Raw genomic sequence first — 16,898 nt, forward strand, 5'->3', positions numbered from 1 at the left:
TGAGGAGGAGTCTTTGTTTAAGGTTCCAATCGTCCGGCGCAACAGTGGCTAGGCCGATAGCGAGGGGTGTTGCTAAATAGACAATGGCTGCAAAGACAAAATCATCTTCTGTTTCCTCAAAAATAACTTTTCTTTAAATACTTAGTAGCATGCAATATTAGAAACCGTTTCCTAAAAGCAAGTTGGTAGGGGAGCTTGGTTGCCGTTAATCTTTCCTGTTATAAAATTACCTTTTATTATTATTATCATCAATTCAGTTTTATATATATATATTTAAGAATGACCTTTTGGAATTAGCCATTTAATACCTTAATGTAAACTATTGAAGATAAATTTTATCTCTACAGAGCACATTCCCTTACGTAAAGTTATCACAATACCTTTTACACTTGCCGCATGCAAATTAAATTTCAAAGAGTTTATGAAAAATTAGCCATCTTACTTTAGGACAAAATACGTCTTTTTGCAAAACTTAATACATTTCCGTTAGCATTTTTACAAACTTTTAACCTTTTTAATATTCATATAAGTTTTACATTCTTTATATTATCCTGTGAAGAAAAATAAGTTATTCATTTTAATCTAGGCAAGAACAACTTTTTATGAAGACGTACAGTTAATTTTGTTAATTAAGATTTACAATTTTTTTTTTAAATTGTAGATATATTATTAACATTTAAACTTATGTATTAATATAATAAACTTAAGTATTAATATAAGCGCTTATTTAATTTTTGGCCATTTGAATAGAGCTCTTTTAAAGATTTCTAGTAATTTATATTTACCATCCGGAGGTATCACAATATACGTTGACATTGAACGAACAGACAGACAAACACAGAACAATTACAACACATTAACAGAAATATATAATTTATTTACAGTTGACTCATAATTCTTACTTTCTTGGTATAGCTGCTTTTAAATCTTTTTTTATATAGCATATCATAGATTATACCCTTCAAGATTTTTTCTGGACTTTATGTTGCCTGTAATAAGCCAGGAGGGAATCTTTTACCTTCCTGCTCCACAGCAAAAGTGACCCTATCTATAAGGCGAGTATAGGTGTCCGGGTCCCAAAGCTGACACATGGTAAGCCACGGATTAAAGGGGAGAAGAAGGTCCCGATATACTTGAAGCTGTTTGAAAGAGATCTTACACCGGTGAGTGTCTAGGAGACCGGTGAGGGCCCGAACTTGTGGGGCTTGCTTAGCAGATAGGATGTTACCCATTGCTAATGGCCTTTTGGAGCCGATAAGAAAAGGGGCCCTTACCTTGAGAGCGCGGCGATGGGAGCCGAGGTGCGCGGTGAGACGAGGGGTCGGAGCCGGTGGGGCTCCGACGGTGGTCGCGGGCCAAGAGAAGGCCCCGACGAGGGGAGGGCGGGACGACGAGCAGTGGAGCAAGGCAAAGGGGAGCAAGCGCGGAGGGGAGGAGGCAGAGGTGAAGGCAGGAGAGGAGGTGCTCAGGCACGCGCTCCTGAGAGTTTTATTGGTGCCTCTTAATCATAGCGGGTCGGTATAAGCCCCCAACATGGAAGGAGAAAGCCATCCAGCGATTCTCCCAGACCGCCGTGGATCATATGAGGTCACCAAGGTTCAGGAGCAGCAATGCAGAGCGAAAAGATAGGGGTGAGAAGAGAGGAGAGCGTAGGGCTATGGTAGGGTTACTTCAGACGTGCAAGCGCGTGCTCCCGAGAAATCCAAGGCTCCTCTTAATCATAGCGGGTCGGTATAAGCCCCCGACATGGAAGGAGAAAGCCATCCAGCGATTCTCCCAGACCGCCGTGGATCGTATGAGGTAGCCAAGGCTCAGGTAGCAGCAATGTTGCACGAGAGAAGTCCCAAGGTGAGAAGAGAGGAGGGCGTAGGGCTGTGGTAGGATTACTTCAGACGTGCAAGCGCGCGCTCCCAAGAAATCCAAGGCTCCTCTTAATCATAGCGGGTCGGTATAAGCCCCCGACATGGAAGGAGAAAGCCATCCAGCGATTCTCCCAGACCGCCGTGGATCGTATGAGGTAGCCAAGGCTCAGGTAGCAGCAATGTTGCATGAGAGAAGTCCCAAGGTGAGAAGAGAGGAGGGGGGGGCTGCCAGGTTATGGAGTGAGGCTGTGGTGGGGTTGCCTTGCCCCACGTTGTGCTGTGGTGGGGTTGCTTTGCCCCACGTTGGGCGCCAGCTACGGCGGCTTGCTCAGTCGGTGGCGGTGGGGGTGCTCTGCCCCACGTTGTGCTGTGGTGGGGTTGCTTTGCCCCACGTTGGGCGCCAGCTGTGGCGGCTTGCTCGGTCGGTAGAGGTGGGGTCTGGCTGCGGACGAGGGGTCGGTCCAGCTCTGGACGAGGGGTCGGTCCCGCTTGGGACGAGGGGTTGGTCCCACTTGGGACGAGGGGTCGGTCCGGCAGCAGACGAGGGATCGGTCTCACAAGGGGTTGCGCGGTTCGGCTGACGGGGTCGCCCGGCGAAGCCGGCGACGAAGGGGTCGCCCGGAGAAGCAGGCGACGAACTGGGGACAAGGGAGGCCAGGCCCTTGTCGGGGGCTCTCAGGACTGGAGGGCGCACGGCAGAAGAACTACCGCGGAGACAAGGTAAACACGCAAGTCCACTTTACTGAGGGAGAGGCAACAGTTTTATAGGGGCTGGGGAAGGCTGATTGGTCGAAGCCACGCCCTGTTCTGATTGGTTGCCAGCAAAAGGTCAGTGGGCGGTACTGGACGGGGGAGGGGTGGTGGTTAGGGATTGGCTGTCGCTGTTGCTGGGGGAAGGGGCAGGGTTTAGGGATTGGTGGCTGCTGTTGCTGGGGTGGAGGGCAGACTTGAGTTTCCCGCCCACGCCTGGCTGTTGCTGCTGTCGGGGGAAGGGAAAAGGGCGGGCTGGATTTTTCCGCCCACACCTGGCTGTTGCTGCTGTTGGGGGAGGGGAAAAGGGCGGGCTGGATTTTTCCGCCCACACCTGGCTGTTGCTGCTGTCGGGGGAGGGGAAAAGGGCAGACTGGAATTTTCTGCCTTGCGCCTGCGCAGGGAGAAGGAAGAAGGGTGCCGACCCACAAGGCATCGGGTGGCGCCATCTGGGAGGAGGGGCGGCCGCGGAAGCATGGCTGCCGAGAAGGGGAGACCCGAGGGCACTCTGCGCCCATGCCGAGCTTCCTTCAGGGGTGGCGGTGAGTCCGACCAGCCACCCTATTATGGGGGCAGCGGAATTAGGCCTACCGCGGCCGCTCCCCTGCCAGGCCAGCAAACCACACTTCAGCCCGAGGGGTGACTGCAAATGGGACTTCCTCAAAATGACACACTTTTGTGCTTCAAATGAATTTGCTGAAAAGGTGAAAGGGCAACCTGTTTAATGGGAGAAAATCTTCAGAAACCACATATCCAAGAAGGGTTTGATTTCCTGTTATATAATGAGATCCCACAACTCAATGACAAAAATCAAACAATGCATTTAAAAAAATTGGCAAAAGGCTTGAATAGACATTTTTCCACAGAGGAAATACAAATGGCCAAAAAAAGCACATAAAAAGATGCTCAACATCACTAGCTATTAAGGAAGTGCAGATCAAAACCACAATGAGATATCATTTTAAACCTTACAGAATGGCCATTATTAAAAAACAAAACAAAACTAGTGTGGAGGTGATATGGAGAAATAGGAACACTCCTTCACTGTTGATGGGAGTGTAAAGTGGTACAGCCTCTGTGGAAGATGGTTCCAGGAAACTAAATATAGAACTGCCATATGATCTGTCAATTCTGTTACTAGGAATATATTCAGAAGACCTGAAAGCAAGGACATAAACAGATATTTGCACACTGGTGTTCATAGCATATTATTCACTATTGCTAAAACATGAAAACAGCCTAAGTGCCCATTAACTGATGAATGAATAAACAAAGTATATACATATGATAGAATATATTTAGCTGTATGAAGAAATGAACTGGGGAAGCACATGACAATAGGAATGAACCTTGAGAATATTATGTTGAATGAAATAAGCCAGACACAAAAAGACAAATATTAGATGCTCTCACTCTTATGAACGAAATACAATGGGTAAATGTATGTATGGAGTTAAAATCTAGAGTATAGGTTTCACTAGGAAATAGAATGAGGGTCGAGAGGGGGAGCTGATGCTTAACACATGTAGAATTTTTATAAGGTTGTTTGTAAATGGATAGAGTTGATGGTAACATGTTATAATGAATGTAACTAACATTGCTGATTTATAAATGTGATTGTGGCTGAAAGGGTCAGTCTAGGGACATAGATGTCACTAGAAAAAAGCTAGAGGATAATGTTGGTACTGTATAATATAGTGTACTCAGTGGTAGATGTGGACTGAGTTTAATAATACAAATCCAAGAAAGTTCTTCTATGAAACAGAACAAATGTATGTCACTTTTAAAAGATGTTAAGAATATGGTGATACATGGGAAATATACAACTAATGTAACTTATGGAATAAAGTGAACAGTAATATTGTAATATTTTTCATCCATGACAATGAAGGATCAAGAATGGGATCAAGAATGGGTGGTATAAGGGAGTATGGGATTTTTTCCTTTTGGAGTAATGAAAACATTCCAGAATCACAGATGTGATGACAGCACGACTCTGTTCATTGAGGTGATACTTTCTCCCAAAGACTGTGGCATTGTGGGGTTGTCTGCTGGAGATCCTTGTTCCTTAGCTTGTCACATGGCAAGGTACATTGGAGATGTCTCCTGGACTCTCCCTTCTCTTCTGTGTTATGTTGAAGTTCAGCTTCTGGCTGCTCACTCTGTGGTTTTCTTTCTCACTGTCTGTAATTTTTTTCTGTTTATATATGATGCCAGAAATAGGATTAAGACCCCTCCTGCTTGAGGTGGACCAAACCTTAACTGAAGTCACCTCATCAAAAGGTCCTACTTCCAATGGGTTCACACCCACAGGAATGGGTTAGGTTTAAGAACATGTTTTTTTCTGGAGTGTATACAGCTTCAAACCACCACAACATCTGAACCTTTTTGACTAAGGAAGCATTGAGTGCCTTAGGGGAATGCAGGATCATACTAGGTTTGGATGCTGTCAACCTGCATGTGTTGTTTTGCCCACACTCTCTTTGCATGTGTGGCACCATGTGGTGCAAAGAGGAAGAATATGCATCAAAGAAATTGCTCTTTGGATTATTTATTGAGCTCCCATTGTGTGTCAAGCATTACATGACACTGGGTATAAAGATATGAATAAAATGGTGTTCCTGGACTGTAGTACATCAAAGTCTAGTTAAGGAACCAGACATTAACAAAGACAATATGGTACATGCCTTAATAAAGATGTGTACATAGGCTTATTATTATTCTAGTAATGGAAGAACTTGTAACATTGATATAAAGTCAGTGATCACCAGAGGTTCTGAGGGGAGGGGGAAGGAAGAATAGGTGGAACACGGCACTTTTAGGGGATTGTTCTGCATGAGGTTGCAATGACAGATACAGGCCATTATACATTTTGTCAGAACCTATAATGCAAAGTATAAACCATAAAGTAAACATTAGACCATGGCTAGTATCAGTGCTTCAATATGTGTTTATCAATTATAACAAATGTACCAATGAAAGATGCTAATGGGGGAAAGTATGGGGTGGGGTGGGGTATATGGGAATCCCTCATATTTTTGATGTAATGGTTATGTAATCTAAAGTTCTTCTAAAAATAAAGAAAAAAAGTTGTGTACAAAACACACTGGGTACAGAGGAATAAGCCCTTTTGCCTCATCTAAATGTCTACTCTGCATTTCACACTGGTTACTAAAATATTTTAATTAATCTCCCCTCTTTTCTTTTTTAGTTTTCTGGCTTTTCACACACAATTCTTCTTAGTTCCAAAAAAATTGCATTAACTGTATAGGTTATCTGAGGGAGAAGTAGAAGATTATTTCTTGCTAGCTATTATGGATTGAATTGTGTGCACAAAAAGATATGTTGAAATGCTAGCCCTGGTACCTATGGATTTTACCTTATTTGAATCAGTTAAGTTAAAATGAGGTCATACTAGAGTAGCACGGACCATATTGCACTATGACTGGTGTCCTTGTAAGAGAAGAGACAGAGAGAAGATGGCCATGTGGGGACGGATGCAGGGGCTGAAGTCCTGCAACTGTGAGCCAAGGGATGCCAAGGATTGCAAGGATTCTCCCGCACAGGTTTCAGAGGGAGCCTTGGTTCAGACATTTAGCCTCCAGAACTGTGAAACAACACATTCCTAATGTGTTAAGCCTATCAATTTGTGGCACTGTGTTATGGCAACCCTAGGAAACTAGTACACTAGCCAGGGACATGGTTCACCTTTTCTCTCTTTCTTTCTTTCTTTCTTTCTTTCTTTCTTTCTTTCTTTCTTTCTTTCTTTCTTTCTTTCTTTCTTTCTTTCTTTCTTTCTTTCTTTCTTTCTTTCTTTCTTTCTTTCTTTCTTTCTTTCTTTCTTTCTTTCTTTCTTTCTTTCTTTCTTTCTTTCTTTCTTTCTTTCTTTCTTTCTTTCCTTCTCTCTCTCTCTTTCTCTTTCTCTCTCTCTCTTTCTTTCTTTCTTCTTTCTTTCTTTCTTTCTTTCCTTCTTTCCTTCTTTCTTTTTCTTTCTTTCTCTCTTTCTTTCTTCTATATCTTCTCTCTCTCTCCCTCCCCTCTCTATCCCTCTCTCTCTCCCTCCCTCCCTTCCCTCCTTTCTTTTGCCACTTAGCATCATTCAAAATAGCTTCCTCATGCAGATCATGCAACTTTCTTTTCAAATAAATCCCTACCTATTTGATATTTTTGTTAGATGTTGTGAATGTATTTTTTCTTCTTTTACACATTTAACTTGTTTTTATATATGAAATCTTTGATTTCTGTATATTAATTTTTATTTGGCCACAATTTAAAATTCTTTCATTTAAATAATTTCTCCTGTATTTAGATTTTCTAAGTGAACAATTCCATCATCTGCAACAAATGATCATTTGATGTCCTCCACTGTAATTTTGATACTTCTTATTTATCTTATCTAATTCTGTGGGTCACTAACTCTGGAACAGTGTTAAGTAAGAGTAGGAATTGTGATTTGCCTTGGCTTGTTCCCATCTTTAGTTCAGTGAGACACCTCTAGTGTTTTTTCATTTAGAATGATGTTGATTTTTGGGTAGTGGTATTTTAAGTAGTCATATTTTATTTTAAAGATTATTTTAAAATAAAAATAAATGTTGAATTTTATCAAGTACATTGTTAGCCTCATGGAGATGATTGCGTGTTTTTTGCTTTTTTCCTGTTAACATAGTGAATTATATTAACCAGTATTTTTAACACTCAAACATCCTCAGGATACTGGAATTAGCCACCACTTGGTCCCATCTCATCCCCTCCCCTTAGTCTGCTGGGTTCCGGGTGCTTTGTGTATGATTAGCAGTGTTTGCATCTATACTCAGTGTGTCTGGGTTAAATCTAGAGAAGACACCATCCTTTGGGTCAAGGCACAGAATGAGTAGGTAAGAAAGTGGGGCCAGGCAGAGCCAAGCAGAGATAGGAGCCAGAGAGCCAGAAAGAGGCGGTTACCGAGCTCTGCAGCACCCTTCCTGGGTGCAGAACATTCCAGTGATTCTGAAGTACCCAGGGTAGAAACTGTTTTCCCTGCAGCAACCTTTGTCTGCTTCCTAGTAACAGGATGGAAACTTAAAGATCTTCACCTCATCAGCTGGCTCAGACTGCTTAGCCTAAACCATGATCTATCAAGAAGAGACCACTATTGTTTTTCAGCCAGGAATGTGCCACCTAGAGTTGTCCAGACAAAGCATAATTCATGCTAAACGAACTCCTCCTGTCTGGAGTGACAAGCAATGTGAATTGTTTGGGGCCTCTACTGGAAATCACTGCTGTTGCTGTCCTCGGCAACATTGGAATGTCTTTCGTAACTCAAGCTGAGTTTCTCTAAAGGAACAACTGCTGGTCTTTTGGAAGTGACTCGTGTATCTCTATCATGGGCATTCTGCTCACCACATGGGCACTCGGCTCACCACATGAGCACTCTGTTCACCGCATGGGCACTTGGCTTTCCATGTGGGCACTTACATGGGCCTTCTGCTCACCACATGGGCACTCAGCTCACCACACGAGCACTTGGCTCACCACGTGGCACTTGCATGGGCACTCTGCTTGCTGCGCAGGCACTCGGCTCACTGCCATGTGGGCACTGGTGTGCCGTGCAGGCATGCTTTCTCGTCTTCTTTTTCACCAGGACAATCCAGGAACTGGACCTGGGTCTTCCCACATGGTAGGCAAAGGCCCCATCACTGGAGCCACATCTGCTTCCCTACTGTTGCTACTTTAAATAATAACTATGTAAACATTTTTCTCATTTTATTTTCTAATATAGTAAATATGGAGAGATAATCTATGCAAGCAAAAGCTTTTTGCAGTCCTCAATTTTTGGGAATGTATAAATTCCTTGTAACCAAATCATTTGAGAAACATTGCTCTAGGCTTAAGAGCGTTTAAAACCTTGAGCAAGCCAAGCTCTCTAGGTCTCTTTATCCTTTTATAAAGGAAGGATATTAGATCAGGTGGTTTCTAACACCTGTACAGTTCTAAGCATTTGAAGATGGCCTAACTTTACATGTAGACAAGAGTCTTTCTTGGAATGGGTTTCAGTGAAGAAGGAAACAGAAGGGCATTTCATTGTCCTAAGGGAAGGTGGAGTGGAAGCACCACACACCAGGGTAATTACTCCGTAAAGTGAGGCTCTGGGTTGCAAAGAGACAGAAATTCCTGCTTCCCAGTTTTGCCTCAGGACGGGCTGCTTTTCTGTTCAGGTGTAAGCAATGGCGCACTTGCGGAGATGAAAATATTGCTGGCGAGTAGTGACGATGATGGTCAAGGTTGGGAGCTAGATTTTTTTCAGGGTGGAGAATAAGTGCTAGAGGGTCCCGGCTCTCCAGGGAGAGAAGAACTGGAGAGAGCACACTGCGAGGGCCATTCTACAGCTCTGTGAATTGGTGTGAAGGAGCAGGAAGCTGCACAGATCCTGGGCTCTCTGACCCTGGTTTCTTGGAAGTTCAGAGCTGACTACGGCTGTCGGGAGCCTTTGGTCCGACTTCGCAGCATTGTGGAGCATGGTCCCTGGGCCTCTGAGTCTACAAGAATTGAGCCAGGGGTGAGGAGAGGAGTCACTTCTTTTCCCTTCTGGAAATACTTAAGTCCAGGAAAGGGGATTAAGCCCATTGATTTGTATAATTCTGTTTTCTAGATTGACTGCTTTTGTAGCCAAGAAAGAATTTTTCTTATGTAATTCAGAAATACAAATTGTGTACTAGACTTACTTCCACCTCTGAGCTAACCAACCTGTTTCTTCCTCACCCTCATTATGTAACACTTTTAAAATTTGTTTCTTAAATGTTCTTCCAGGAAACACCACCTTCCCCCAACATCTTATCCTTCACCTCTCTCCTGTAAACTTCAACCAATCTTATACTCTCCTTTTTTTTTTTTAAAGATACATAGATCACAAAAAAAATGTTACATTAAAAAATATAAGTGGTTCCCATATACTACCTCCCTCCCACTCCTTCTATATCAACAACCTCTTTTATCATTGTGGCACTTTCACTGCATTTGGTGAATACATTTTCGAGCACTGTTGTACCACATGGATAATAGTGCCGTGTCAGTGGGCCATACTCTCCTTCAGTGACCGACTTTCTTTTCCGTAGATCTTCTTGTGTTTTTACTCTTCTCTAGCCCTTGCTCTTCCCCCTGACACGCATGGCCAGCAGACGGCAGCAGAGAGAGGAGCAGTAGTTGCTTGTTGCCTGCTGACCAAAGCAGAGGGACCTCCACCACTTCTCGCATCCCCCAGTTAAGTAATGAAGCCAGCCATCAGGGGCCAGAGACAGCGGCCGTGTCTGAACAAGGCCAGGTCAGGAAGCCAGATCATGCTTTCGTTCCCAGAGAGGACAGAGACAGTTCAAGTGCAAGAGGTGGTGGGAAACCCTGGCCCAGGATGTAGCCAGGGCAGCGACCAGAATCCTACTCAGGAAAGGAGAAGTGGCCAGCTTATAGTCAGGAGGGGCATTGCGACACTGATTTGAGGCCACTTCCATTTTTCTTTTTGAGAAGCTGGGTGCATTATAAAAAAGAAGAAATGACAAAGCAAGGTTACGAAAATGTGGTGTGTTTTAAATGTTTACATTGAATACACCTCCTTTTACTGAAAACTCAAGATCCAGTACAACGACAGGTTTATTTCTATGCGTGCAGAAAAGGCAGTGATTGAAATGCTGGCTGATGGGAAAATCCAGAGATTAATTCTTTTAAGCCAAATAATCTCATTCTGTAAACTTTGATGAACAGGATTCAAGAGATTGAATGGCAGCTGTTCCACCATTACTGAAAATCTTGATTTATTTTTAACATCCTACCACACTTACAAATATATATTTTTAAACATTTATTTATTTTAATTATTTATTTTAATTTATCCCCCATCTCTCCCCCAGATGGCTCCCTTGTCTGTCTGTCTGCTCATTGTTTGCTTGTCTTTCTCCAGGGGGCACGGGGAAGTGAGCCCATTACCTCACACATGGGGGGCAAATGCCAAAAGGCCTGAGCCACATCTGCTCCCTGACATACTTGCAAATATCATGCAGTAATATTGTGCTTTGTACAAAAAGAAGTACAAGAATATGCAAAAGAATATTAGGCATGTTGCCCTCCATGTTGTGTGCCCTCAAAATGGACCCATGCTTACAGTTGTGTGATAGAAAGCAAAATCTCATTTGGAGAAAAGTTCAAGTATCTAAATGCATAAGGTCCGCTGAGTATATACAGTCCCCCAATACCACACAACCCAGACCAGATCTTGGAGGGGATTTTTGAGGATGAGTAAGCTTTAATCTAGTAATGTCCAGGTTTCTGCATATTAAAATGGCAGGTGCTTGCTTTTGGTTTGGTTCTGGGAATAGACTAACATTTGTTCTGTCCCTCTATCTCTAGATCATGATTAGTCCCTGTATTTCCTCCCCCAGCTCTAAGACTTTCTCTCCATCTCTCATCAGAGTTAGCAAAAGTGCAACTGGATGGTAAGATTAAGTGTGTCTCTCCTATTAAACGTCTCTTTCTCAACAACTTTCTCCATGCACCCCAATTCTCCTTCCAGACACATGACTGCCCTTCTTTTTTTCATCATCTACTCTCAGAAGTGCACAATTAATTAATCTTAAAATATTATTATATAGGGAGGCAGCTGTGGCTCAAGCAACTGAGCTCCTGTTTACCATATGGAGGACCCAGGACCTCCTGGTAGGAAAAAAAAAGAAAAAAAGGCATCCCAGAGCTGCCTGAGGGGCAGGTCCCTGCACAGTGAAGTGATGCACCAAAAAGATGATGATGTAACCAGATAGGAAAAAAAAAAAAAAAATATATATATATATATATATATATAATCATATAATATTATATAACATTGTTTTTACAACACCATGAAAGCAAAATGGATGGATCATTTATAATGTATGTGAGTTTAAGCAGTTCCTTTTTTTAAATGTTGGTTGAAATGATTTGTTTTCTGAAAAGAAAATTCCGGACATGAACCAAGAAGCCTAGGAAAATATATTCTAAGGCAGGAGAGGCCCTTCCTTAAAATCCCCACAATTGGAGCAGACCAGTTAGGCCGAAAGTCAGTTAACCTCACACCCACATGCCTAACGACCAATCTGTTTAATGGCACATTTGCTCAAAAATTGTAAAACTAAAACTTAATTGTCACATTTTTTAGGATAGTTTCAGCCTCTTTTATAATTTTATATATTAGATGACATTTCCTAATTGTCTACCATTTACCACTTCAAAAATTTAAAAAAATATTTAATGTCTAATTTGCTCTCTTTTTAGGTTACTAATCTGAGTTACATTTCCCAGTGCTTCATGCATGTTCCTGCTGTGGTTTTACTCTTTCTACATGATGTGGCAATTTGAGGTTATTTTATGAATCCCAGAAAGAAAGATTATGTTTGTCAACTAAACAATAGGAGCTTCCCTTTGACTGTATTAAATTCAGTTGAGGGGTCTTTGATTAGATAACCTGTTAAGATTGCTGTAGGGCTTTTAATTCAACTACCGCATTAAGGTGCGACTTGGGTTGAGTCCCCACCCCCTTGGTGGATCTGACATTAAATGGAAACTGACTTGAGATAGATACACGTGAAGAAAGATCCCAGGGCCCCAGGGAGAGATGAGCCGTTTGCCTGATAATTTACAGCTGACCTTGGGAAGAGACCAGAATGACTGAGACTGATACAGAAGGCCTGGAAAGAAACCAGCCCTGTGCCAGGAGGGAGAGGACTACAGGATCACTTAAGCAGGAGGCCCTAAGAGTAAAGGATGAGCCCGGCAGGGAAGGCTGAAACCTGCACAGTGGTCATTGGCCGTCTTACTTCACCATTTGGGAACACACCAGAATCAACTGTAGCTGACTTTGGTGAGAAAGTACCTCTGATAGTGCCTCAGTTTGGATTTCATGGCCTTGGAACTGTAAGCTTTTACCCCAAATAAATCCCCTTTGTAAAAGCCAACAGATTTCTGGTACTTTGCATTGGCAGCTCTTTGGCAAACTAAGACACATGGATATTTATCATTATTCCAATTTTGCCTCCCTGCATGGACTGCAAGGGTGTTCTGAGCTGGTCTGCATGAGGCCAGCATTCTTTTTCATTCAGCAACACTTTTTCTACACGTGTGACCATAAGAATGGAAAGGTCCGATGGGGAAGGAGTGAGCTCTGTGAGAGTTCATGTTCCTGACTGTTTGTGGGGATCATAAAACACGAATCACCATACACATAATCAATCACCTAATCTTAAAATAGTGTATAACAGTACATAATGTTACTTTTATAACACAATAAAAACAAGACACAGTAATTGTAAAAAATGTAACAATACAGAAATTGAGAGAAAAGAAAAGTTATTATTCCTAGATCTGCACAGATATAACAGAGGTTCATATTTCTTTGGGAAACTTGCTTCCAGCTTCTTTTTTTTTCACTTTTAAAATATTTTTATTTGGTCAGTAATACTGGAGAAGTCAAAAGCTCTGCTAAGTGGCACCCCCACCTTGTCTTCCACTACGTGTCAATATTTCAGTCTGCTTCCATTCCACAACCCGGGGGAGAGTCTAATGAACAGGCTGTGTCAGACCTTAAACCCAGAAGAAGCAGTCCCAGATGCTAGTGGAGGCAGGAATTCCTGAAGCAGTTTTTCATTACCCCAGGAGACCAGCTGTGATGGGTTACCTTCCCCTGCTCTTTTGGACTCTTTGTGCTGCGTAGGTATAACAAAGAGGTTATTGCCCTTCTGGACTCTTCATGCTGTCCTAGTACTTGTGCCAAAGATCCTTTGCTGAATGCTTCTGCTGTATCCTGAACTTGTGTTCCCATGACACACATTGCAGCAACTTGCTCCACAGATAACATATATACAACACCAAATTTCTCACTTTAACCACTCTCATGAGTGCAGCTTAGTGATATTAATTACATCTGCAGTAGTGTGCTATGATCACTACCATCCATTACCAAAACTTTTTCATCACCTCAAGCAAAACCCCTAATACCCATCAGGCAACAACTTTCCATTCCCCATAACTCAGCTCATTCTTCCAAATTTTTAATGTTTATATGTTCTTGGTTATTATAGTTATAGAACACAGTATGTAAGCATGTGCACTTCCATCTTGCTATAAGAATGTATTTTATATCATAAACAGGTGTTCCTGTCCCTAGGCACTTGGAAACAAGATAACTTGATTTTTAGGTTTCACAGGTCCTAAATAGGGAGAGAAATTAAAAAAAATTTTTATTGATACATTTTAATAAAGCATACAATTCCTCCAAGGTACTTGCTATAATCACATAGTTGTGCATTCATCCCTTCAATCATTGTTAGCGCATTTCCACTATTTCAATATTAATAATAATAAACAAAAAAATAGACAAAGTAACAAACAATAAAATTCCTCATCTTTCAATCTCTCTATGCTTCCCCCAGAGTACACAGCTGCTGTTTCTGGCTATTCTATCCAAAGTATATAATCAACAGCTTTTAGTATAATCACAATGTTATACATTGATCATCCTAAAAATTCTAGAACCATTTCATTAGGGGAGAGAATTTTTATCATTGGATGGACCATAGCCATAATGACTTAGATGAGTTGCTTTTGGGATGTTGGGATGAGGCAAATCTATTTTGCATGTGAGAAGAACATGGCTTTCTGGGGTCCTGAGAGGTGACTGCTAAGTATTGGATTATCTCCCCTCAAAAGACAAGTTCAAATCTTAACCCCTGATTCTGTGAATGTGAACTTATTTGTAAATAGAGTCTTCGAAGATGTTAAGATGAAGCCAAACTGGATTGGGGGAGACCCTAATCCAAAATGACTGGAGTCCTTTTAAGGAGAGGAAGTGTTTTCAGAGACAAAGGTAGCTGAAGCAGAGCCACAGAAAGACATCTGTGTGATAGAGGCAGAGAGTGAATCATATCTGGGATGGACAATAAGCCACTGCCGAAACACTACAGACCTGGGAGGAAGCACAGCCCTGCCGACACCTTGGTTTTGGATGTCTAGCCTCTAGAACTACAAGACAACAATTTGCTGTTGTTTAAGCCATCTAGTCTGTGGCAATTTGATACGGCAGCCCAGACTAATTAGAAAGATTTTGGAATGCTCAGATGTGGCCACATGTAAATTGAGTTGGTGCCCTATTCCAGTATCCATAGTGTAGCCATAAAAATGTCTGAATTACTTTTGGCCCAGGAAGTGGTTAAGACTGATTTGAATCTGCTAGGCTGACAAAATACAACAGGTTGGCTTTTACTATGGAGATATATTTGGTTACAACCTTACAAGGCTGAGAAAAATGCCCAAATCAAGGCATTGTCAGGTGATGCTTTCTTCCCAAAGACCAACTGCCAGCAGTCCTGGATGCTTGTCACATGGCAAGGCAATGGTGATGTCTGCTGCTCTCTCCTCTTCTAGGTTTCGTTGCTTTCAGCTTCTGGCTTCCTCTTGCTTTCTCTCTGCTCCTGTGGCTTTCTCTCTGTTTCTCTGTATTTATCCCATTTGTAAAGGACTCCAACAAGAGGATTAAGACCCACCTTGGGTCATGCCTCACTAAAGTAATCTAATCAAAAGTTCCACCTAAAATAGATTCACACCCATAGAAATGGATTAACTCAAGGACATGATTTTCTGGGGTCCATAAAAGCCTCAAACTACCACAGAGTTCTACCCACAGCTGACCCAGTGAGGGGATGCTGATGGCAACTGCACCACAGGGAGTTACACTGAAATGCCATGGGTCGAAACAGCAGCCTAAGTGGAAAGAATTTCAATTACTCATTCCAAATGGAAAGGATCAGTTTAAAACTCTTCCGCTCAAGACCTGAGAGTAGCAATGCTTGCTGGGAAGAGTAGGGACATGTAAGGAAATAAAGGAATTGCAACTTAATTTGAGTGTGACATCCATTTCATGCTCCAAGACAAGAATACAACAAAGAAAAGGCATTTTCCTCAGATTTTAGAAGACATTTAGGGAGAACTAAAGGCCAGGGATATGTTCTCCCCTCTTCTAAAATCTGAGGGAAACAAATGCCGTCAAAGCTGGGAAATCTGAAGACAATGAGTGACAAAGAGGAAGGGGTGTCAGCCGAAGGAGCCAAGGTCCCAGAGGATCTCAGAGGTAAAGGAATGGAGTGTCAACAGCTACTACCAAGTCACAGCAGACTCTAGTCCAGGAAACTTGAGAGCATTTACTAATAGAGCATATACTAACAGAGCAACCAGTAGCAGGAATGAACAGGAGCTATCTCCTTCTTTGGGGGAATTCCCAGAGGAACACAAGAAAGGGAAACCTGGAGGCCTTGCAGTTTGACAGGGTTAGCCTACAGATCCAACAGATTTAGGGACAAACTGGTAAAGTGACCTTCCCTAAAAGTGATAAGCTGATCGCTCAGGTTCTTACTTGCTGAGATGTAAACAACTTGTAGCAGGCAGCTTAACAGGCAAGATAATTGACGCCCCACTAAGGAGTACGCTCAAATCACAGTGCTTGCTATGACAAAGGTTTATATCTTGCTGTCACAAATCTACTGTGGGTCAGATTTCTTTTCCATGTCACTTCACCCAGGGATCCAGGGGCTGACGGAGCAGCCCCTTTTTAGGATGTTATCAGTCTTGCAGCAGAGAGAAAAAATAGCAAACAACACTCAGACTTTAAGGCTGTTATGGAGCTTCTGCTCACATTTCAACAGACAAAACCAGTCTCATGACCACACCTAAGTTCAACAAGGTGGAAAGGGTGGAATTTCCCCCAGGGAGCAGCAGTAAGTATTTGCGCAACAATATCATCTAGCACAGGCATTTTAAATAGCTTTGAAATGTTTTATTGCGCAACAATATCATCTAGCACAGGCATTTTAAATATCTGAAATGTTTTACTAAGTGGAAGTACTCTTTTATTTTTTTAAATTAAATTTTATTTTTTAAGAGATAAATTTTAATGATACGTATTAATAAAGCATAAATCCAACCAAAGTGTACAGTCAGTGGTATTGGGTTTAATTACTGCATTGTGCATTCATCACTTCAATAATTTTTAAAGCATCTTCATTATTCCAGTAATAATAATATTTAAAAAAACCCAACCAAATAAACAAAACTCATCACTTCTCAATTTCGCTATGCTTCCCCTGCCATACATAGCATTCCATTTCCTCTTCTCTAGTTTATTTGTATTTATATTTTGTAAAAACAGTCTTATATATGTGATATCACCAATAGTCATTAAGTGGAATTACTCTTGTTTGTGTAATCAGTTTCCTGTGGTTGGGCGTTGTGGTAAATTGAATT

The sequence above is a fragment of the Dasypus novemcinctus genome, chromosome 2 (assembly GCF_030445035.2).
Source record: "Dasypus novemcinctus isolate mDasNov1 chromosome 2, mDasNov1.1.hap2, whole genome shotgun sequence".
NCBI lineage: Eukaryota > Metazoa > Chordata > Mammalia > Cingulata > Dasypodidae > Dasypus > Dasypus novemcinctus.